Source organism: Struthio camelus, chromosome 13, assembly GCF_040807025.1.
Source record: "Struthio camelus isolate bStrCam1 chromosome 13, bStrCam1.hap1, whole genome shotgun sequence".
Taxonomy (NCBI): Eukaryota; Metazoa; Chordata; class Aves; order Struthioniformes; family Struthionidae; genus Struthio; species Struthio camelus.
Window position 1 is genome coordinate 14,948,467 of NC_090954.1, and position 19,387 is coordinate 14,967,853.

Consider the following 19,387-nt stretch of genomic DNA (forward strand, 5'->3'; position numbering starts at 1 on the left):
CATGCCTGTTTCTTAAAGATGTAATTTCCTTATACCAAGCCAGGTTATCTGCAACTAACCAGGGATACCTCCATTTGGGCAAAATGTGGAAGTAGCGGTACGTCAACAATATTAGTCTCAAGAAGGAAAAATTTGTATTTGCAAATTCAAGCTTCAGGGAGGAAAAAGGAAACAAGGCAAGGACAGGAATTAAAAGAATGAATTGGGGCTCCTGAGAATATAGGTCACGCTACAGAGATCTCCAGATGAAACACAGTATCTATCATGGACCAGGCTGAGAAATTTATTGCTTAAATTCTTTTTTTTCTTTGAAGTCTAATAGATGAATTTTCACTGACCACTTTAAGCGCGTGGTGAAGACAAAACCAAATAGCCAAGAAAATTACTGCAGAAAGTGGTGGACTGGTATCACATAATACGTGGCAGAATCCAGGATCTTGCATAGTGATACACGACAACTCTGCCAAGAGTCTGTTTGTTACCAAGACTGAAACTCAAAAACAACCCAAGCAATTCACATATTATAATCTTCCAAAGAAATGGAAGGATTAGCTTCTGTGGTTTTCTAGATAAAGTTTGAAGGCTTTTTCTCCTAAAAGCATAACCAACAAAAGATTGCCCTTCTTCATAATGCGCTCCTATGACATAGGCACGTACAGATTACAAGAGGGGTGAGCAGTAATACTTTAAGACTGAATATATACTGTAAGAACGGAATATTTAAAATGTTTTCTCTATACTTTTCCTATAAGATGGTTCAGAAACTGATGAATAGTTCTAGAATAAAACAAAATCAAATATTCACAAATTTCTGATTTTATTCAGTGTATTGATACTCTGTTTCTTTCCACTGATGATTCATACCTTTTCAGAGGACTCTGTTACATACATATAGGGTTTTGGTTATAAGTGGAGTGGTTTAGCCAATACAAGCCAATATAATAAACCCTATATAAAGCAGAAACACATATACAGAATTTAACATTTGAACAGGTCCATGGATGAAGAGTGGGTTTTTAGTTATAGGAAGGACAAACACCTAAGGAGGCAGACTAACTTTGCAAAAGAGGATATGAAACTACATATAACATTTCCTAAAATGTGAACAACTCCTCAACAACTAATAGAAATTACAGGGTAGTTGGTTTTATGTTCAATGGAAGAACAACTTACACAAAACAAACAAACAAACAAACGAGGATGGTTGATAAAGTTACAATGCCAGATGGGGTACTGCATCTTCACTGAAGTCATCACATGCCAGAGAAGGAACGTCAGGTAATATTATGGAAAGTCATACCTTTTAGTGAAGACAAGTTATGGCCAAGTAATAAACAATTAAGTATTGTTAAAACCAAAAGGAAATCATATATATTTCTTACCAAAAAAAAGCCTCTAGACCTGTCCCTGCTCACAATCCTATCTCAATGAAGGGAGGATGCGGATGATCAACAGAAACACAAACTGTATGAACTAACATAAGTTTTGCATTTACATTTTGTTTTTTGTGCCGGAGATATTTATGACTAGAAAATTTCTTTCTGTAATACTGTGTTACTTAAGAGATAATGTCAATGAAACAGTGCATTGTCAGAGGATAACGGTCTTCTGCTGCTATTAAATGCCAAGGCACAGCTAAGACATTTATTTGGAAAGCCAGACACATTAATCCAATGATAATGTTCTACTACAGATGACATTTCTATTATACCAAAGAGGGTATGCCGAGTCAATCATTTGATGTGATACCTGCTGTTACAACAGAGGTTGCTCAAAGGTGCTTTTCTGAACTTGTGGCATTTGAACCGATTCCCCATTTGAACAGACACTGCAGTATTTACAACTTTTCAACCAAGCGCGTAAGCCTCAGCTAAGCCTCAGATAACATTAGATGTATTTTTTATGGCCACCTTGTAGACAGAGAAACTAAGGCTCAGCCAACATTATAGTGCAGTTTAGTGGCATGACCAGAAGAAGTGGAAGAGCATTTACCCTAAAAGGGAGGCACTCTTTTCCTAGGTCCACAAACCTTTGCTAGCAGCACATAAAAACTTGGACTTGTTTTATACCAACAGCATGAAAGGTTGGTTTCCTTTCAACCTTCAGAACATGAGGTATGCAGTACTCAGAAATTTGGTATGGAGAACATGTGAACATCATATTTCAAAGAATTTCAAGTATCCAAAAAAATACTGTTCTTTTCCTTTGACTCTGCTCATGCACAACGCCTGCACATTGGTGGCCTCAAAACAGTAATAACTTCACTCTGAGATTTACTTAAAGTCTCAGAAGCATGACTCAACCATTACTTTAAAATCTTTGTTTTCTGAATTCCTACACCAAGATGAACAGGCAACTTGCTGAAAAAGCCCTGCAGTCCTCCTTCGTCTGAGTGAGAGGCAGGTGATTTGAACAAGACTTACTGTGTTCGTGGACTGAGGGTAACTTCAGACACGTTCTCCATTTTCCTCCGAAAGATGGAGATTTTGGGATGGCCTGTAGGGCAGCACTTAGTGTAAGAGAAAAGAGGAGAACTGAGGTGGCAGGGCTGGTCATGGGGTTTTGCATAGCTCTTGGCACAACCATGCAACACAAGTGGATAGAGCTACTGTCACTGGCTCAGTGACAGTCATCCCAAAACTTATAAGAAATCAAAGAAGTTGCCCTAACTGTTGGATGATGCTGTTGAAGAAACAGACAGAAGTGTTTACACAGCATCTGAAGAGTGTGCCAAGACTCTTCATAGTAAAATAAAATCCCACCAGGGAACCCAAAGCCATATGGTCCAAGATCCCTCGTGCCAGCAGCGGTAAGTTTGGCTCCTGCGGCACAAACAACTGCTAGTGATGCAGGTCTGCTCAATGCTGCTGACTGATTCATGGTACAAGCGAGGGAGCAACAACATCCCTCCTGGGGATGCTGTAAGCTCATGCTAGCTTACAAGCCCGTGATGCAGCCGTGGCCAAGAGGCTCTTAACAGCTGCCAACATCAAGATGCAAGCTGAAGAACCTGAATCTTTCCATGCATTGCTTTTTAGCTTAATATTTCAGTGCTAGATAAGCACCTCTAGACTTAAGAGATTACTACCTACTGGTTGGTTTCCTTCCTTCACAGAAGGTGAGCTTGTATCCTAACACAAAGCTAATAGACTGGATAAACACAGCAGTGCAATACAAATTCAACCATGATTAGTTATGGAATAACATAACTCAAAAGCAATTTACTTATTAAAGCAAGGATTCCCCTGTGGTCCAACTGCATATAGTGAAAAAGTAAACTTGCCTAAAACTCATACAGGAAGCGCTTGAGAACAGCAAAGGCACAGAAGATCCATTTCACTTTTTAGGTACCTAAAAATACGTGGATATTTCGCAGCTTGAAACACACGCATATCCACAGCAAAACAAGCTTACAGACAATCACTGGAAAGAAAATCAAGACTGCCCTAATGATGACCATGTTCATTTCAGAAAAAAATAGAGGAGCTCTGCAATAAAAACATAATGAAATGTTGATTTCATAATCTTGCTTGCAATGCTTTACTTTGCTTGATTAGTACAACTGTCATCCGGCCACCTCTAATTGACTGTCAGAGATTTCATGTTTAAAACTAGATGTTACTACATATCTTGCATGGCTCCTTTTAGAAACTTCAACTTCATGTAATCTTACTGAACCCTACATTTATTATTTCTTCTTTCAATTCATATCCAAATTGTAAGTCATTTCTCAGGGAGCTTTCACAATAAATACAAGCACTGGATCTATCGCAAAGAAAATCATCCATATAAAGCAGTAATTCAAAGGTAACTTATGTCATCAGTGCCCATCCATTTCAGACCAGGAAACTGTATGCATGTAAAGCCAATGTGACACAAAAGCTTAAAATGCTCCTCTTGGTAAACTCCAAAGCATAAAGATCAGAGTCTTTTTCTTTCATTTGTAATCCAACAGGGCAGGCTCAGGCCAGGGAACTTCTATTTATTCTTTTTCTTCAGTCTCCCTTCCTCATTCTCATTCTGTAGTCAGCACTTTTTGGCTCTGCTCCCCCGCCCCAAATAACCTCTGACTGCTCTGAACAGCAGGTTTTTAGGAGGAGAGAGATCCAAACAAGAGTGCTGCGCGGCGAGGAAGAATGATGGTCTAGCGGTTTGGGCACTAAATCTCAGTTAAGTTCCTGTGCCTTCTACAAACTTCTTTTGTAATCAGGAGCAACCCACTCCAGATATTTTATAAACTTTTTTTTTTCTGCCAACAATTTTTTTGAGGCATAATATATTAGCAGCAGACCTGGGCATGCCAGCATTTTCTAGAAGTTGAGTAGAAGTCTGTAGACTCTTACACTTATCTCAGCAGACACCAAGAAACTATTAATGCTCTAGAGGTAGATTCAGAGTGTGTGCGCTGCACATTTGTGTTTACGTACGTCTAAATAAAGGATTGTTATTTGCTTCCTTATATACCCTGTGGCATAAGGTAATGTGGTAGCTAAAGAAAACAGCACCAGGCAGACTTAAAAATTGATTCTGAAGTTCATTCCACATTTTCCTAAAGGACCTTTCATTAGTAGTGCCCAAAGGGTGAAAGTATAATTTGCCTTATGTAATGTAGAGTTAATTATCCCACATTAGAGCCCCAGTGACCAATCTATAAAACAGCTGGTAACATCATCTTTCTATAATTGCAAAAGCATTGTCTACTTTTTGTTTGCAGAATGATACGTACAATTTTTCTTAGTAATTTTTGCCTGCTTCATAAAAAGCTAACCTGATTATCTTCAGACAAATACTGCATTACTAATGTCACAGCCTAATAGATGCTAATGAAGTGCAGACTTTTTTCTTTTCAGTTTTGTGAAATTTAAGTGATCTTAATGTAACAGCACAAAAAAAGAATACAATCTCTACTTTTGCATAAGATTCTGCATGATACATGAGAGAAATCCTTTAGAAACAAGTTCTCAAGTCATTAACAATATTTATTCATAACGGATTTAGGGCTATTGAAAAACCCTGGATCAGGAACCTCAGACTCTAGGGTCCTATTGGTATTTAAAAAACAAACAAACAAAAACAAAAAAACACACCCACAGGAGAGGCATAACAGTCCTGCAATAAATGTCATAGTTTGTCTAAAATCACACTTGTTCCGAGAACTGCGCACCTATAATCAATCCACATTCTTATGACAAAATTTAAAAAGTGGTCATTTGGAAACACAATAAAAGCTTGACCAACTACAAAGCAAATGATGCTTAAATATAAAAAAAATTAAAAATAATTAAGAACAATCCTGTCTGACTAGCAACTTACATATAGTGTTACTAATCATCACAGGGTAAAACAACAGTGATAAATGTAGCACTTCAAGGTTATCTGGAAGACACACTGTCTGTATACCCATGAATAACATGTTCATCTTAGGCCATAATCCAGTATTTAAATACTGGATTTGAAAACTTCTAATATATTTTGTACAATAAACACTTTGAGAAATATGGATCAGTTTTCCATTCCATGTTACAAAGTATGCAGCAGCAATGACCCCACCAGATCTTGGCACTAAAAATTGAAAACAAAAATATAAATGTGTAGACAAGATATTTTATCCTCATTCCATTTACTGCCTAAAAGCTCATATTGTTTAAAGTAACATAGTAAGCTAGTCTCAGTCATGAGAGGGTATCCTGTGAAGCCAAAAACATATTTGGTACAGAGACATGCACAGTGTACAGGTGCTGAGTTTTTAACCTACCCAGTCAGTTCGGTTCTGAGTTCCTTAATATTTCAGTGCTTTAGATATTAAAGGAGTAAAACAAAAGGAATCAAATGAAGAGAATATCATAGTTCAGTACAATAAATCTCTGTAAGAACAAGCAAGGGAGGGGGAAGGAAGAACTTTTCGTTGCACCTCTTTGCCCTGATGATTCCACCATCTACTAATTTTTCTTTCTTACCATCAGGTCAGCAAAGCACCCTGGTACAGGTTCTTTTAGAAACCACCAGCAATTCCAGATCAGTCTCTCCTGGTGAGCCAAAACCTGGGCTTTGCAGCCTTCAGATCATAGTCTGCACATAAAGTGCTTGCCTCCTGGCAGCTTTTTTGTGTGTGCGTTTTACACCAAAATAGACATAAACCTTTGCTGATATTAAAGGCACGAATACTACTGGGAGAGAGAGAGTTCTTTTGTGCAGAGACCTATCACAACATTACTAGCTGCACGTGACGGCAGCTGATCAAGTCAAAGCTTACCAGAATTATTTTCTTTCTTGTATTTCTTCTACAAAGAAGAAAACATTAATGACAGCATTTTTATATTTCCTCATTTTTCCAGAAACAGACACAACTCTACATTTATTTCATTTTTGACTCTTTTGTGCATTTGAAGAGGTTCAAGCATTTATGGTAAGAACAACGAAATCCTGTCGTTGCTGCTGAAATGTTTAAGTGATACTTCTGGTACGTTACAGAAAGAAATGTCACAATATTACAGTTTGCAGTACTTAAGAAAGATGCAGAGGCAATAATGACAAACATTTAACTTCAGATACGGTGACACATGTTAATGAGGTATTAGCATACACTCCAAATGTATAAACTCAGGCATTGCCATGTATCAAAGAAAGAAAAAACAAACAAACAAAAACAGTCAGAGAAGGACACTTAAAGAAACTGGTGCCCATATTTACATATTCATAAATAGCTTCATTAAATATTAAACTCTATGCTAATAAACTTACAAGCATAAAATTGGGGGGGGAGGGGGAACCAGAACAGAGCCTTAGAGCACAGAAGTTGTGCTATCATGAATCCAAACATCTTCCCTCTGTTAAAATTGCTCAGAAATCCCTCTCCTATTTTGGTCGTTTCTGATCATTTTTTAGTTAAAGTTTCCTTCTAACAGAGGTTTCATGGGAAGATGCAAGTCTCAAAGCCACATGCTGCTTTTCTTTCCAAAACCAGATGCTAACAAAGACATTGCCTTGAAGCAAAAAGACTCACTGTCCGCCTAATTTTTACCCTAGTTAGAATAACTGCAGATACACTGTCAAATGAACCAAAGCATATAACTAATAATTTAAAAACGCCCCTTCAAAATGGCGTTGAAGTAGCCCTTGAGGGCCAGCATTGTCTATCCTGACCATTCCCGTGCGGCTAATGGGTCTTGCTTTGGCTTGACAGGACATCTGTCTTCCTGAATCTATTTCTGCCCTGTGAGTAAGAGGTCCCATAAGCCATCTCATGACATTTATTACAGAAACGACTCCATTTAAAAAAAAAAGAAAAAAGAAAAAAAAAAGTATTCCACTCAGATAGAACAGATTTTATCAACTGTGATTATTTCTACCATAGAGCCTTCTCAAGGATGCAGGGATAAGTTATTACGAGTTTCTCACCCTGTTGATTGTGTGAGTAAGGGAGAGAGGGTGATGCAGAAAGGAGCAGGAGTAAAAGCAAAAAGCATCTCTATCGCTAGTGAGGTGAAAAATTGGTTTTTACTTTTATCTAAAGCTTTGGATTTGTAACTATTGCTATTCAATGAATCTTAATGCCTCCAAAAGCAGGGAAGAGGCATATTGATGCCTCTAAAGTTTGTCGCATGGATGTTCCTCCAGACAAGCAGCAACTCAATCTGCCTGAAGATTTGACATGAGAGAAGAAAGACTATTACAGTGAAAGGAAGACAAGTAACTGCACAAAAGCGCATTCCTTTCTCAGCAAGTACGGAAAGGCCAGAGTTAATGCAGCTAAAATACCCAACTGCGGTCTAGGCAAGTAAAAACAACTTCCCCCAACCCCCCAAAATATGAAATGCAGATCTATTATACGCATTCAGAATGTTAAAATAAATGGTAGATAAGCTTGTACGCACCATAGATTTTACTTGGATGGCATCATGTGAGTGCCAGATCTTGTAATGTGGATTTGACAGTAGTTAATTTTTCCCTCTACTTCAGGAAATCTGAAAAAGTACTATTCTCGTTCTCCGTAATAATTCTCTGTCCCATTTCCAAAAGGCCCTATTAAATACCTTTTTTTCTTTACCAATTTTCCCTTCTTTTGCTTCATATCTCCTGATGTGTGTCCCTGTGCAGATCCACCTATCCCACACAGTCCCCGGGGAACTGAATACAAGTCATCTTGCTGTAGTTTTTTTCCATCTCCTAATACTCTTACGGCTCTTTGTGTCCCTGCTGCTGCTACTAGTCCTTCTGCATTTCAGTATTTTTGTGGAGATTTAAACACCTAAACATTACAAATCAAATTGTGATATAGACTGATAGCTCTGAAAATAAGTCTTATGTCTTCAACTGTTTCATCCATACAAATATAGTCGTGCCTTTTGCTAGAGGCCGCTTACCTCCAGTTCTGCATGAATATTATTACTTACAGTTATCACCCCGAAGCTCTGGCAATAGATTAAAGCCCCAGCAGGTTTGGTGTTTGGCCAAACACATAGCAAAAAATAATAGGCTCTGCCTCAAAACACCCAGTGTAAGATTGCACAATCCAATACATATGTTCAACTGGGCCTATAAAGCAAATTTGACAAGGCTGCGTTTTCGCGAGACTTCCATCTTAAACACCACTAATACCGCTCTTCTCGCTTACAGCAGGCTTTCTCCGCGGAACAAAACCGTTAGTTCTGGCTGACTCCTCATGCGCCATCTCTTCACTCTCTCTCTCACGTTGCTGTGCTCTGTTAAGTACCTCTCTATCTTCTAAAACAGGTTCCCGCTTCCTCACTCAAATTCCTTCTTTAGACTGACTTCCATTACGTTCTTTTGCCCGTTTTGCGTTGGCCAGATGAATTTTACTGTATCCGGATTACAATGTAAACTCATGGGACAGGAATGTGCGAAGCTGTACGAATAACAGAATGCTCCAGAAGCAACTGTTTCTCTCAGTAGAGGGTGGAGATGTTTAACACTTTAAAAAATATATATATATAATATATTATATATATTTTTTATTACCTTTTGCCTCAGCATGAGGTTTATGCAACAAGGTACAGAACATGGAGGGCAGACAAGACAATAATACACTTTGAAAGAAGAAATGCCAACCCTCAGGCCCTGTGCAGCTCTGACACCACTGCCTACCCATCAAAGGTCCTTCCAACCATTCTGCTTCAGAGAGGAACTTTGCACATTTGACAACCCACACGCTTGTGAAATTACAACTCTATGTCCCATCAGAAAATCCTCAACGAGCTACCTGTGCAAAGCTGCGAGGAGCCGCGAGTAACAGACGAGGAAGCTACAGAAAAGCACCCAGAAGCACCTGCAGCTAGGAGAGGGCAGTGAGGCGCACACAGGCAGGAGGGCGGGCAGCAGAAGCGGGCGAGCAGCAAAAACAGCCAGGTCTGAAGTCTGAAGCGAAGAGTCGGGAACCCCAGAAAGAGGCAGCAACAGCAACTGGAGGACCAGCACCTTGCACCCAAGTTAGGCTTTCTTCATATCCAGCTGACAGCAGACTTTGTTCTTCCCATACAGCTCCCAGTTTATAAATAAACCATGCGGCCAGAGAGGAAAAGGTAAAATCACCAGACTAAGCGAGACCTCTACATTCAACCCTTTGAATAAATCCTCACCCCCAAAACGTCCAAACAAAATAAGACATGAGAACAGAGAGGTATCACAGTTGATGTGCTGAATAAAACCAATGATTAATACATAGAATAAATAGATTGCAAACTGAAAACTGAGATCTGACTCCTGACACTTACCATATCGTGAATCAGCTATAGGTTGCTCACAGCAAGAAAGTGCTGTTACTAATTTTAGTTTATTTTGTTCAACTTAATTCACTTCTTTAGCTCTTTATTCACTTGACTTACTTGCTGTCGTAAAAGGTAAAAGTAGAACTAAGAGAAAGAAACAAAGCACTGTGCACACTAAGCACCAACTAAGTAACGTTGTTGGTTCATGTCAAGGAAAATGGCTGCTGCTTTAAAATGAACACGGTTTCTTGGACTCATTTCTTTTCATTCTTACTTTATGGAAAATATTTCACTTGAAATATTATGGAAATGAAGAGCAGAAATAAAATATAAAATTTTCCACCCTGCAGACTATTTATGAAATGGAACCACTCAACACCGACTCCGCGAAGTGGACTACGGCATGCAGGTGCGGTCTAGAGAAACTGTGCATCACTGCAACCATCTGCTCTTCTCCACATGAGCCACTACTTACACAGAAAAAGTCTTAAAAGACTTAATCCTACAGGGAATTACTGGGATACTGAAGCATTCTTGGACCTCCTTTTTTTGTATAATTAAAGTTATTTTAAACTCCAGTGATTTTTAATTACATTGCAGATGTTAGTTTGAAATTGCCCCCCCACAAAAAAAAAAAAACAAGCTTTTTAGAGAAAGCATTTTAAGACGTTAGTGCTTCTCTTCCCTCCTTGCTCTGCAGAATTGAGCCCTGCAGTTCAGTTCTGAGAGATGATGAATAGCTCCTGTGATGCCCCAAGTCCCCCCAGCATATGCCGTAAGGATGCCACACAACTCTTGGGCACTGAAAAGACATGGGGCTGACACGAGGCTTAAAGTGCGGATGGACAAAACCAACAGTTGGTTCCCAGCGAGCACAATGATATCATCGCGAGTCCCAATCTGAGGCTAGCTAACAACTCCAAAGAGCCAGAAGAGATTCAGGGTGTAAGAACTTTCCCAGGGATTACATTATCTGTGTTATACCGAGGCTCCCACAACACAGAAGCCAAAGAGCATTTCCCTTGAGTTTCCACCTTGTGTGGACTGAAAATGGAAATTGTCTGCTGCCTGCCATCACATCACCTGTCAGTTGCATGTTGCCCTAGACAAACATGGCATTAGCTGGTTACTAATTTTAGTTTGTTTTATGCATCTTAAGTCAAGAACAAAATAAATGAGCTATTTACTGTGACAAAAAAATAATAATGAAGTCTTACGAGAGGCTTCTTTCCAATAATCAATAAATGCTTAAAGAATGTGATACGACTTTGTTGTTAGGTAGAGTGCAGCTCTGCCGGCTGACTTTTTTCCTATATTCCTTCCTGGGGATTAAGATATGTGTTCACATAGATGTACATGGTTGTGTAATCTTATTTACATCCCACACTTAATGAAGACAATCAGTTAACTAGGGAATATTCAAAGAAATGCATTCTTTCACTCAGTGAAAATGCCATGGATTATTAATTTGTAAGATAAGAATAAGGCTTACATGCTATAACCTGAAACTAGAGATTAACATCGTTTACTTCTGCAAAAAACCTACTCAAATATATTTTACATAAAGTACTTCTCAATGCAAGGACTGCTATCTGTGCACAGCTTTAAGAAACATTTTGCAGTTTTGGTTTTCTTATCTGTGTTTCCGTATATATTTTTTTCCACAGCAGAATGTAATGACTCTGAAGTACTACTTATGATATATGTAATATATATATAATGTATTAAATTATATATAATATATAAATTATATATATATATATATATATAAAATGATTAGAGTGCCCTAAAACCCAAGTTTGAATTAGTTTACTACCACAGCTGTATTTTCTAGTTGGGGTAGAGAGCTAAGATAATAGCAATGCATCTCAGCAAGCTTGCAGAAAAGCAGATAAAATTCTACTGCAGGCAAGTGCATTCATTTTACCTAAATTTACTTCCATTTTAAATAAATATGTGAACTCTTAAGACAACCTCATAAAAATAATGTGACATTTGCTTAGCCTGTACAACCGTAGAATATCCACATCAAAAAGACTGCCACATTCATCACATCACTTTTATATGTCCATTTCTACTGGACTGAATTTCTTCATCCACTTCACAGTTTCTCTTTTCATATAATTTAATGCACATATAAATAAAGTATTCCTTGAAATACACACGTCTGTTAGGTGGCTTTGTCTTGTGCTTTGCTGGCATGAGAATAACCCCAGACTGCACTGAGGAAAACGTCTATATGCTACACGTATAAAAGAATTGAACATCTCATATTCAGAACTTTATAAAAATTTAAAGAAAAACTCTCTTCTCTGGAGAAATAGCATTCAGACATAAAAGGCACGTTATCCTTTATTATAAGCATCTCTCAAGACATGTTGCTCCCATGTGATTAAAGTTTGTTGCTATCATACTTTCTGATGCATATTAATAACATCAATAAAGTTATTTTAGCCATAGGATAATGGCATGTTGAAAGCTGCTGAAGCTGAAAATTGTGTTCTCCCAGTGACTTGAAAGACGAATTAAAATCATTGGGAAAAAAAAAAAAAGCAAAAAACAAAATAAAACCCTAAGACTGAGATAATCCTGCAGAAGTAAGACTCAAGCACTATCCTTAACTTGCTTAAAAATGGTACAGAATGGTGCAACAACTTAGCCGTCAGTTGTTGACCTAGATACTTAGCTTGCACTCCAGATGTTCTTAAATTCTTCACTGCTGGATTTCTTTTCTTGCAGGCAGTATGAATGGATACTCTATTAAAATTCTCAAAGCACCAGGTAGATACAGGAATACAGAGGTGTTATTCACTCTCATAATGCTCTTTTACCTACATTTTCATTTCACTATTTTTGTTCAGTAAGTTGGCTAGACCACTAATTTAAGTTGCCATTCAAACCACACAGGACTCACTGCAAGAATATGTTTAAAGGAACCATGAGTTCAGCTCCTAGATTCAAAAGCTTTTTTTTTTTTTTTAAGGGCTGAGGAACCCCAATGGACACCCCAGCAGTGGAGGAGTGTTCCAACAGAGGATGCTCTAAAATCACCCTCCAGAGTATCTTACCAGCCCCGAGAGCTGCATGCCGTATTCTAGCCACCTTCTCCAGACCACATACAGACACCCCTCAAAAATAAAGGCATAAAGAAGTGGAAGTGTCTATCAGGGAAGGGGAAGCTGAAGAAGGGAAGAAGAAACAATGGATTTTAGCTGGTAAAAAAAACAATCGGAAAACATTCTAAAACTGAATGCTTTCTATCCATAGTCGACCTGTGGTCTTAGCTTAGCAGCATAAAAGAGTGAAAGGCAACCTCAGAAATCAGCCCCCGCTCCTCCATAACAGATATTACAGGTCTTCTTAAGTAACCTGTTTTTTACTAACAGCAAGCAAGCCCAAACTGGAGGGTTGCTGAACTCCTCATATTTACAAGTCCAAACGGTATAAACCCATACAGCAATTCAACCTGCAGAGACTTCACAGGAGCTCCTAGTTTATAAGATTCAAGAGAAAAAAACTGATATGAGAAGAAGCATGTATTTGATAGATATGTTATAACACTTTATGTGTACAAAGAATAGATAGCAATAATGCATTGTAGGAGCACATTAAAAGTGTTATAATTGAAAAGGCTGCATTTATCTGAAGTTGAAACTCACTGACATTTTAACGCAGTTATTTCCAAGTATACGAAGATTCTAGCTCCGTTACCCCTGTCTGTACAGGTAAACCATGACTTTTTAACCACAGTCACTACAGAATTATAGCAAATCTTTTAAAATAATCAACCTTCAGTGAGCAAAGTTTTAGATGTGCGCACACAGTTAAACATCATAGGTACAGAGACTGTTACAGCTGTCAATTCTACACCCGAACGGAAACCCAGCAAAAAAGGGGAATGTGCAGCTAAACTGCACAGACTTCAGAGAAAGCTGCTAAGTGCTGACAGATGCCTACACAAGGAGGTCTTAAGTCTTGAGCTTTCGTAAGTCAAACAGTCTGCACAACGGCATTATTTACTACCAAGTAAAGAACATACTGGGTCAGAAGGAAAAGTTTCCTGTTGCTATAGAGGCTACAATTACCTCCAGTAAAATAGGTTACCCCCCCTCCCCCAAAAACAAAACAAACAAAAAAACCCACAAAGTTTTCTCCTAATGCTCAACCTGAACGACCTGACGTCACCTGTGGCTCCTGCCACTCCTTGCCTCAGAAAAAGATAGGTAACATGGATCCAAAAATTGAACAGAAAGAGACCATACATACATAAAGGAAATTACATACATAAAAGAAACAAAGAAATTCAGAACAACAACAGGAATAGATGAATGACTGAAGAAAGAGCACCTTGAGGATTTGCAGTGTGTCAGTGCAAGGCAGATGGACTCCTGGGGGAGCTGCAACCCAGGGCTTTGGTTTGCAAGGTAATGGCAGCATCACCTTGCCCAGTACAAGAGAGGAATGCTGAACAGCATACCTATAAAATCTTGCTCAAGGAATGCCGTTTCAAAATGACTGCCCTTCTGTGAATCTCTTTGGACGTCTCAGTGCTGGGAAAGGTTTGATAATGATTTATAAAGCAAACTCATGAAGACAACAAACCAAAAGAAGACACAAAAAAAACCAAGTGTAAAGAAGATGAGAAACCTAGCAACTTTACTGAGAAGATGAAATGGTGATTATGTTACTTCTTTTTTCTGTTATTTTAAAAGACTACTTCATATGGAAGGTAATTATGGAGAACGCACACAGTTGGCATATGGGAGCTGTTGGCTTACCCAAGTTCCACCTGTCCACTGCAGACTTCCTGCCCTCGCGCTAGCCTAGCTCATCCTATCACCATGCAAAAGATGACCTTTAAAGAAATCATTGCCTTATCCTATTAGACAAGGCTTCAGGCTGAGGAAAAAAAAGGAAAGTAAGTGAATATCTCAGAGGAATGTGAATAATTAGGAATCTCTGAAAAATAGGTCTTAAACACACACAACAAAATCTTCTGAAAGTGCCCCCATAGTTGGGTGCCTATAAACAGGAGACATGTAAAAATCACTAGTCCAAGGGGGGGGGGGGGGGGAACCCACACACCTCCCCCCGCTATGCTGTATTCCTCATGAAGAATTATTTTCATTTCTGTGAAGTTGTGCTCCCTTATAAAGCAAATAACTAATGCGATGCTTTATTTTATCTAGGCGTATTAACACAGATGGCTTTAGGAACCAGACTGCGGTTGAGTTATATTTAGAACATGAAGGAAAACAGCCCAACATAGCAATTCTTCTCTGCTGCCGAAACTTCCTTCGAGACAGAAGCAACATAGCAACTGTTCTTATCTTCATGAATAAAGATCTATCCAAAGTCCAGCCGTAAATTAGCAATCGATATCTTTAAGAGAGAAACATTTGTTATTGTTAATTCTTGTAACTTAGCTGCTGAAGGAAGGGAAAAAATTCTAAACTCAGTAATAGTGCTACGCAACCATGAAATAGAAATCATGTTTAAAACGTAGCCATATGTGGCTGGGTCAGGGGTGATGTGGTGTATAGCGAGTGCTCCACGTCACTTAAAACATGTATAGATCAGCACACTGGGAGCCCAGGTGCAAGGGAGAGTGGAGCTCCACTTCAGGAGGAATAAAATCCTCCTCTCACATAAGCTTATTCTCAGATCGTTTATACAGCCAAGCTGCTCTAAGTCCTACAGAAGGCTAAAACAGCCTCTTTGTTAAATGGGATAAGTAATAGGTTGGTGGGCTTAAGAGGCCTTCCTGAAACCCACATCTTTCAAGTATTTTTAATTTTTTCATCATCAGTTAAAATAATGATAAGCAATGTTTGTCCTCATTCTAAAAAAGTAACAGATTAATACAGTTAATACCCATTCACAATTGAAGTAACTACTTAGCTTCATTCTCTCTCCAATTCTTTCCTGTAAGTGGATGCAAAGGTTAAAGGAAAGGAAACAAAAAGCCGCTGCCCTCTCCCACATCAGGCAGCTGTAGGGGGTCAGCCAACACACTGCATGCCAGACCGCGATAGATGCGGTACACGCTGTGAAGCGATGCTTGACTGAGCCTGGTCTACCTCAAGAGGGGGTCCCAGGTTTAACATCCCACGCAGGTTCATGAAGAACCATCTTTGAGATCTTCAGATAAAAGGCACTAATTGAAATGTTAATTCGTTATCACCATTGCTTTTCATGTCATGTTCTTTTGTCAAAGAACAAAAATTCAGGTTCTTTTAGTACTATAACTGTGCAAACAAAGAAAACTTAAAAAAACACTGTTTAACATTAATAAAATTCTGCACATGAGATGAAATTTAGCAGCCCTAGCTATTTTACACTTTCAGGTATGAGACATGCATGTGTTCTGGTATCATCTATGTCGATTTTTTCCCCCCTCTTGTTCTTTACTTTAAAAACAAACACAATCAAAGCAGGATAAAATTTGGCCCCTCTAGTGGCAGATGTGGATAGTTTGAAAATTCACCCTGCACTACCACTGGTTCGGGAAAGATGTTTCTCACTAGTGAGCCTCAAAAATAAAATATTATCAGAAAAATGCCATATCTCCTGAAAGAAACACAACGTGTCTCTTGCTTTTTGTAGATGCTTTTATGCATGTTTTCAAATGAATCTTTTAGGGAGTCTTTCAGATAGCAGCAGAGCTAGACGGCTGGCTACCACTTGGAGATGAAAAAAATTGCAGCTCCTCTCCTCCGAGAGAGGAGATCTTTGTCCTCAGCACAGCAGGGTCGTTAGGAGGGCTGACAGCTGCTACTGCAAAACAAACAGCAACTGTAACGTGATGCAGCCCACAATCTGAAGGTCATTATTACACCACGCACGTGAACACATGAGATTGGCTTATGATTTCTGTTTAACAAAGCCAACATCTACACAGATGGAATTAAATCTTAATTCAAATTTATGAATCCTTTCTGTCTAGATAGTCACGTGGGACTGAACTTCAAGTATCCCAAGACCACAGCCGGCGAATCGAAATCCCAAACATGTTTTCCAATAGTCAATAAAAAAATTGAAGTATTCTGTTGGCTCAGATAATAAATAGCAAATTAAAAAATGGGCTGATTTTTGTTATGAAAAGTACAAGAGAGAGAGTACTTGTCCTACTGATAATAAGTGATATATTTAATATAAAGACATTTTCTCGCATTGCTATTCATATACTGCCAGTGATTTCCCCACACAACTAGAAAAAGCTTTCTAGTTTTTAAAATACATTCTTTGTGTTGTACCTTCAACAAGATCATGCTCCCACCCCAAATTAATACCTTTCTCTCTCTACCCAGGAGCAACTGAGTCAAGCTTCACTGACCTCTCAAGGAGTAAGTGTTTTCCATTTTGCAGTTCCAAGAGACTATATGGTATAAGTTCAGTAACCTTGAAAATATTTTGAATTTTGGTCCAAATGATAACTTACATGAATGCCTGCCTGCAATGGTAGCAGTTATTTTTTCCCCCTCCTTCTGCCTAGGATCTTCCTGTACTAGGCCATCAGAAAGTCATGATCAGGGTTGGTTAAAACTGCCCATGCCAAGTAACTGATACCATACTTTTTCCCCTCTAGAGAAAGGTTGCTTTTCCCTCTTCCTCCCTGGTCTCCATTGTACCTGATCACTGTTCAACTTGGCCAACTGGACTATTTAAAGTACCAATTACATCCAGTGTTACAAATTCCTACACTGTTATGTATTCTAAAAGTAATAATTTTCAGCAAGATAAACTTGCTAAAACACAATACTAGCCATATATGAAAAGTTATGAAATCTGATGTATAGTCAACATACCTTTTAAACAAATCCTTAACTAAGGAATTGCGCATTTTAAATACATTAATTAAATTTCATATTTGCTACTCATATCAGTCAGCTTTGATATGCTAAAATATTATACAGGAGACATTCTTTCCCCTCTCAAGATTTTTATTTCTGTTTTATAAACAAAATGCTTCTTTTGTTAGCATTTTAAAATGACATTAAGATGACACAGCAAAGCGGCGTGGGTGAGAGCAAGTGGGAAGCTGATCAGAAGCACAGCGCGCTTCTTGGATGTTCAGAGAAGAGCGGATGCCTCAAGGGAAATTTGGAAAAAATATTCTGCATAGAAACAATTCTGCCGATATATCACATTTTATCTTTCTATCCTAAGGTTCTTTATCACTGAGAGTATTTGCTGGAAAATAGACTTTTCTTTCTTGATAGCTGTCTGATCCTGCAGCTTGCAACTCAAGACAATCCCATTTACAACATTACCTTTAGTTACAACAGAGAATCCCCACATCCCCTGGCTTTATTAAATTTCATCATCTGAAACCAGGATTATCTAAAGGACACTACTCAGCAAAACATATACACGCTTAACTTTTAGCGCATCCTTATGCCTTACAGGATACGTGTCCTCAGCAAATGAAAAACGTGAGGACGGTCCACGTAAAATTTCTTTCTCAATCTTAGTAAATGCTCGAGTTGCCATTATTACTGCGGTCAGGGCCAACACATCACCACTGCAGTTGCCAGGTAGGTTAAGGCTGACTGTCACATGTTTACATGCTACAAACTCAGCTTTACATTTTTTGTTTGTAAGCTTTCTTACAGTCAGGTACATGCTGAACCATTTTACTGTATCAGCCAGAATAAACATAACAGATCGAGGGAGCTGAATGAAGGGGAAGCATTATACGTGCGCGCGCAAAGCAAAGAGGAAGAAACATGCACTGGAGAGTCCAGCCAGACACGACAGAAATCATTGAGCTTTCGTGGGTAACAGGCATGAAGAGCAAGATGAAACACTGGGGAAACAGATCAACTACAAGAACAGCGCTTTGCGCTTCAGCTAATACTCAGTGCAAAAGAGCCTATGCATGCGTCTCCTCTTCTATACACGCTTGCATGCCTGTATTATCTGTCACTGTGGTGGTCAAAAACTCATAGAGTAAAAGTACGATGGAAAAACTCATAAAAGTGACAAGGGTTGACTTTATCCCAGGAGACTGTCCTCCCTAGACTATTTCTATAGCCAATAAGAAAAAGGGTTGTTCTTAAAAATGCTAGAAGAGCTCACAGACAGGCCACTCAGAACAACGTGGACCCAACCTAAAACAGAGATTAGGAAAACTGAACAAACTGGGTTATGGCTTACTGTTCTAGAGTGAAAGACAGTAGTAGCATGTAAAAATCTGTCATTGTTTGAGCAAAAAGCTTAGAACTGGACTATTACAGAAGAAAAAATATTTTTAAAGGCCAAGATTTTGAAGAAAATGTCATGTTTCTTCATGCAAAGCAGGGGCACACTGAGAAAGTGGCACATTCACATTAAAGAAAGTCTCAGATACACTTTTTTGAGCCAAATCCAAATAACCCCAGGGTTATACAGTGAGCATTACAAAGTAAATGAATGTTTCAAATTCAAAACCATCTATATGCTGCATATATTTGTTATTATTGACAATTCAAGAGCAGACTGATGATTGTATTAAGGGTGCTTTAACACAGTATGAGTTTCAGCTAAGTAGTGTATTTAAAGTGGAACCATACAGTTTCCTCTTTAAAGATCGTCAAGATCTATATAAAATAAGGCTATACTAAAGTACAGAAATGCTCACAAAAAACATAACCGTACTTTTTGGTTACACTCTGATAGTT

At 38.6% G+C, this 19,387-nt stretch overlaps 1 protein-coding gene across 2 annotated transcripts in view; it reads right to left on the reverse strand.

Annotated features, from left to right (window-relative positions):
* Positions 1-19,387, reverse strand: part of GABRB2 (gamma-aminobutyric acid type A receptor subunit beta2) — a 179,180-nt gene that overhangs the window by 138,635 nt on the left and 21,158 nt on the right. The gene's annotated exons all lie outside the window — the stretch shown is intronic.